The sequence below is a fragment of the Anastrepha ludens genome, chromosome 4 (genome assembly GCF_028408465.1).
Source record: "Anastrepha ludens isolate Willacy chromosome 4, idAnaLude1.1, whole genome shotgun sequence".
NCBI lineage: Eukaryota > Metazoa > Arthropoda > Insecta > Diptera > Tephritidae > Anastrepha > Anastrepha ludens.
The window spans coordinates 37,035,395-37,042,127 of NC_071500.1; positions in this window are offsets into that span (position 1 = coordinate 37,035,395).

Sequence of the window (6,733 nt, forward strand, 5' to 3'; positions counted from 1 at the left end):
CCAACTGTTTAAAGAGATAATAGCTAAAAAATCACCCTTTAGAAAACAAAAAGGGAATTCGCCTTGTTTTATTCTGAGCTGACAGCCACATGGGTACGGTGAAAGAAAAAAACAAATCAGTTGATTTACCGATACCACCTTTAATAAATTCGAATTACCTTAGTTTCAGCCACTGGAAGGAAGTATCCTTAAAATATCAAAGTTTTTTCAATAAAAATAGCATAACTTTCTTCCTTTTTTTCTAACTTTGTGTTACTTTAAACTCAAACTTCACACATGACGGTCAAAAGCCAATTGTCGAACAGCTGAATTTACTAAAATAAAATCCCTATTGTTGAAGTTTCCTTTTATTTTTTTCAGGTTTTAACCGCATCACCTTCAAAGCAAACGACGAATTATAACTTTCTGTCCATGTTGGCGCATTTTGGAAGAGAATAAGGCGAAAATAAAGTTTTTTTTCTAAAATTGGTCTGCTACTTCATTTAGTTTTAAGAATATTAGGTGAAACAAATAAGGAATACTAAATTCGCAACGGGCCCAACATTACTTACCATGCATATTTCGTAAAATTTTATTTTAGAAAATGATAACTAAGCTTACAACACCAGTCGAATAGATGAAAGTTTAGAGTTAACATGTAAAAAGTGGGCTTAATTTTCATCCGATCGCAATAATATTATATTTACCTGGGATCTAAATAAGGTAAGGGGTAATATATGCATCAGATTTGGCCACACTATCGAGATATGCGAGTTGTTTTCGAGATATATGCCTTTATGCAAAGGTGATTGCGACACCGCTATTTTTTTAAGTTTTTTATTCGTATTTCTTTTATAGGTTCATCATTTAACCTGAACATGAAAATAACTCAAAACGAATGCTTTTCAGGTTCCAGAAATCTGCAGGAATATACGACGTGAAAACATCGGTAACAAAGAGTAAATCCTCCTCTTAGAAGTATGATTGCTGTTTATGGTAAAAGTGGGGAGCAGGTGACTGAGTTTAGGCACTTAGGTGCTTGTATAACGCCATCCAGAGGTCGAAGAAATGAAGTTAGGATGTAAAAGCATCTTGCATATCTGGCTATTTATGTGATGTAGTATGAAAGAATATGCTAATGGGTATCAGAAGTAAAGTCGGTATCTACAAAATATGCGTCAGACGCATTATCATAGATGGTGTGGAGACGCGAGAAGATGCGCTTGCAACGCATGCTTGTATGCATTATAAATTTTATTTATTCTTAGATTTAGTTATAGATAATCGTTTAGTGCTAGGTCCTTATCATTGTTTCTGTGAACCGCTAGTGGGAAATAGAACACCAACAACACCTACGCGCCATCTTGTCTGATTACTGGATAATGCCTGCTTTCAGCTTAATCCGAGTTGATCGCGATCCACAGTTCTTTTTCAGGTTTCCCTTGGCCTGCCAAGCGCTCTTCCTCTCGTTGTGAGTGGGTTCCTTTCTATTGGCTTCTTCGCTATGTTACCGTCTTCATTGCGTAAAGGGTGACAAATTCCTAGTGACTCCATGTTTGCTTTTTAGAGCAATTCCTTGTTTGACATTATTTTTGGCCAGAAAATTTGTAATGTCATCCTGAGGCAACAGTTGAAAAACACTTGTAAACAATGGGTTATAGCGGAAGTGATTTTTCAGGTAGAGCTACTATACTGCAGTACCGACAGCACATCTGCTTGAAGAGCCTAACCTTTAAACTGGATCTCAGGTTGTTGTTTCACTATACAGGGTACAAAACCTCGAATGTCTCTATGACTTTTTCGTTTTGGGAGCGTATGCCTACATCCGCGCTATAACTCGGGTCAACTTTGCTGCCGAGATTTGTAATTCCTCCCCTGTTTCGATATGGTTGCCTCCAATTTCACCACACACCCATCCATCTTATTGGCCAGACTCATTACCTTAGTCCTGTCAAAATTGATTTTACGGCGCGAAATACATTTCCTTAAAATCGGTTAGGCGATGTGCCAGGAGGCATATTTTGTCAGCATAGTCGATGCATTGCAGCGTGATTCGATGATTCATTGAAGACCGCAGTTGTGAAAAGGGCTTAAGGCTGCTTCGAGGACGTGTCTTATTACTAACTGGAATAATATGAGCTATAGAACACATCCCTGGTGAACTCCGCTTCGAAATTGAAAACGGATAGCTTTCCCTTGTGCAGCACACGGCATCTAGAGCCATCATAAGTTGTTTTAATTATTGAAATGAAGGGACGGCCTCGATGGTGCAGGCCAAGGCCAGGCAGTCAGCTCTGAACTCTACTCATTGTTTGATGATAATTAAAAACAGCGTTTACATGGTCAGTACAAGAGGATCCCTCTCGAAAACCAAATTGGACGCAGTCGATTGTGGCATAAAGGCGATCCCTTAGCCGTTCGAGAATGACCTTTCACACAATTTTAGATACCGCGGGCAGCGCAAGAATTGCCGAACGGCAAATTGTTCTTTTTTTATGATGAACTAGTTTCTATTATTCAATGTCCATGCAAGAAGATTCGAACCTACGAAGAAGAATATTATTTGACCAAATTTAAGAAATTTCGCTTCATTTATAACGGAGATACGAGGGGTGCCTTTTATATTTCGGGATTTGGCAACCCTGGTGTTGCAATCTGGCAACTGACAGCTGTATCGCAAAGTTTGACCTTTTTTTGACTTTTACGTACTCAGAACGTTTTGAAATACCAGCGCTATTTGTGTTGTTTACAGTAACTTAAGAGATTCATCTCGGTCCAAAAATGGAATTAAATCGTGAACTAATATATTTCGTGCGATTATTTTTTACAACTTTCGACGTGGATTAACTCAGCAACATTGCATGGATGAACTTAATTAATTTTTTGGCGACGAAGTTCCATCAAGGACCAGTGTTTATCGATGGTATACAACGAAAGTTGTTCGCGCACGAAGCACTTCCAAGCAAATGGTCGCCTGTTTTTTCGGAAAAATTGGATATGTCGGAACCGTACCACTAGTACAACGCAGAACAGTAAATTCTGAGTGATACACAACCATTTGTTTGCCAGTTGTCTTCCAAGAAATTAGGAAAACCAATCGCCAAAGACGGATCACTCTTCACTAGGACAATGCGAGCTCTCACACGTCGGCTCAAACAACTGCATTTTTGAGCACCCGAAACATCGAATTAATGGGTCATCCGCCGTATAGTCCTGACTTGGCAGCGAATGACTTCTTTTTATTCCCGTACGTACAGACTGAGAGGTCAACGTTTTTCGACACCTGAAGAAGCGGTTGCGGCATTCAGAATGCATGTTTTGGAGGTACCTCATTCAGAGTGGCAAAAGTGCTTCGACAATTGGTCCAAACGCATGCACAAGTGTATAGATCTTCATGGAGAATATTTTGAAAGAGAATAAAGTGATTTTCGATGATTAAAATTTGATTTGTTCTCTAATCCCGAAATATAAAAGGCACCTCTCGTATCAGTTTTTTCATTTTGAAATATGCATTGCATAGGAGAAGGACGCAGTTATAGACCGACCTTATATTAATTTTGCCCGAGTTATCTTGCGCATGGAAGGGCAGACAAGCGAACATACATTGCTTTATCGACTTCTCTCATCATTCATATTATCAAGAGTATAAAAAGTTGACTATTTATGTTGTGTTTTTATGGCGTCAATACATTACAGAATTTAAATAGTTGCAAAAAAGTAGTTAATCACATGTTATTTGCATGATAGTACTTGTTGTGCATATAGTGACTTGTTTTAATCGAATGCTATTTTGACAGTGACAGCCCTTTCCTAATACAAATTTTGACAGAAATTCGGCTGCGTCGGAATAAAAAATATCGTAGGTGCAATTTTTACTGTCAACTGACATATATCATCCCACTCACAACTGGGGCTAGGAAAAATTTGCCTTATTATACAGGTATTTTACCTCTGTTCTTGCAACAGAATTTAGCACAGATATACATTCAATCTGCACTCATTGTTTCATTTGCCAAAAGCTCGAGTCAATTGTCTCCGGCGCGCCAACATGCCATTTAGTGGGTAGAAAAGTATTTGCTCTGAAATTGAATTGCATCAATTCAGTGAGTCGCAAACTGTGGCTGGAACTGCATACGAGGTAAAAGAATTTTGCAAATTGGCTACCTGACATACCTATACGTAACCTCAAAAACCTGTAGCACAACTGGATAAGTGAATCGGGCGATTCTGAGAACTATTTCGAAAAAGTGTAGTCCAAAAACAACACTTAAAATGGACTTAAAAAGTGTTTGCTTTTTTATTAATAAACTTTTGCTACTTCCCTTAACCCGCTAAGGCGCAAAGTAATGTGCGCTCGAATAAGAACCAATAAATGAACTTAAGAAGATAAAATTAAACACAAGAAGGCCCTAAAATTTTCTAAACTTTCAAGCAAGTAGAAATGAAAATAAAAATAAAAATCGTGGAAGAAAAACAATAAAAATCACGTATCCAAACTTTACCCTCTTTCCAAAGCTGTCCAGGTGCCGATTGTGTTACCTGAGATAAACGCTGCCAAGACTTAGTCAAGCTATTTTATATGTATGCATGTAGTAAATGGCTGCAAATTGAGTCACAAAAAAGACGTAAAGCAAAACCATTACATAATGGTTAGTACAAATTCTTACAAATTATCGGCAACACCGCAAACCACCGCTCAGCGAAGCTAAGGGACTGCAGGACGTGGACGACAGCGTGTAATAAATAGATTGGGTTGCTGCCAACTTTGCGATAAGGTGCTAAAATATTATTTTCTTTTAGTATCAAAAGGTGTGCGCTGGGTGTATAAATTGTGAGGCAAAGCAGAAGCTTAAAACTCCTATCCAAGACATAATCGAAGACAACTTATATGTGGCTGTTGCACTGCAGATATGGCAAAGGTAGTGTCTAGTGAAATAATAAGTATCTAAAAATGTACTGTGAGTGGTTGCCATGCATGCGTATACAAGTTTATAAATAAAGGGTCTTTCAAAAGTGACGCCCAGATGGCAGTAGTGAATAATTTCTAAAATGGTACCTTCTTTGACATTTGCCTCGTAATCAGATAAACAATTTTACAAGATAGAACAACGCATTTTAGCTATTAATTAATAAATTGAATAATTGAAAATTATTATGGTCGATCTTTTCAAACAACATATCGCACAATTCTTGATTTTTTCGAGGAAATAATCCACCGAATGATTCGACACTTCAAAGGTTAGTGAAAAAATTTCGAAGGATTTCGAGGATAGAAAACTAGCAGAGGACCGGCGGACAACTGGACGTTCTGTTGAGAATACTGCTGCTGTAACGCAAAGTGTTGGTGAAAAACCTTGACATTCTCAACAATAAAGGTGCTGACCCAATGCAGGCTGGCTTTGCTTACTTGGCTTCGATAACTGTCATAAATTAGTAGCCTTAGAAGTGTAACCGGGCATCAGATGTCTGTTAGTTGACTAAATGACAGTCCAGGGTATTGTTTACAACTGCGCGGAAGTATTTTGCCGAGAGTGAACGCGAAAAAATAAAATCAGTAATGGATTTCAAACGTAATTATGTGATTGCATTATATTTGGCTTGGAAAATCACAACCATCAATTGGTCGAGAGCTCGAGTACCTTAAAATAAATAAAGTTTTGGTTTATTGCACCAATACTCAGTGATACTGGTAGCATCTTCATGGAGGTGGTCATCAAAAGACTTCAACGTCACTTGAGCGAAATCCCCGAAGAAGTGAAAATGAAATGGCTAAAGAACGGAAAATATCTGATCGTAGCATCCGCCGCATAGTGAAAAATGATCTTAGCCTTACAAGATCCAAATAGTGCAAGATCTCACACCAAGCAGCAACAAGTCAGAATTGAGAGTGCGAAAGAGTTTCTTCGCTTAGCCGTAAGCTTTCGATTTCCGAGCATTGTGTTTTCTGACGATAAAATGTTTCAAATTGATCAATTCGTAAACTCCACAAAATGATAGGGTTTATTTGACCGACCGTTCATATCAGAATTTGTGTAATCGATTGGCCACCAGAAGGCAGCACCCGCCGCAGGTAATGGTTTGGGCCGCTGTAACCGCAGATGGGCGTAGACAAACATTTCGGTGGCAGACCATGGACGTTTCAACAGGACTTGTCACAAAGCTCGAGTGAACGAAGAAAGGCTAAAACCAACGTTCCGAACTTCAAGACCCTCAAATTCACCAGACGCGGATCTGATGGATTATTTGCTTTGCGCCATTTTGGAGAGCAAAGTCGGAACTACAATATAAGATTCATCAGTCTCGAAGCGCTGGAAAAAGTCATTGTCGACTAGTGAGCCAAAATACCTGGAAGTCACAATCGAACAGATTGCGATTCGTTTCTGCTCTCCGTATCAAGGCCATAGTCAAGATAAGAGGTGGTCATATCGAGAAAAAGTAAATTGATTCTTAATTTTGTATTATTTTCACACATTTTTTACTTTGAATTGAATAAAAGTAATTTTCGAAAGTAATTTTAATTGGTTACACCTCAAGTGCCGGAGCATGTATAATAAAATATATGAAATGCGAACAAATGGTAGCTCTGCTTGAAGTGCGGCGAAATTTTAAATAGCCCAATGTTCCATTTCACAGCGCTTTTCACATAAGAAATGTAACACCTGTGTATTTAGCTTCATTAGTGAATTTTAGGGAAATTAGAGAGATTGTTTACATTTACTTTCCAAAATTTTTCAAGAAAATTTGTCGGTCTGTT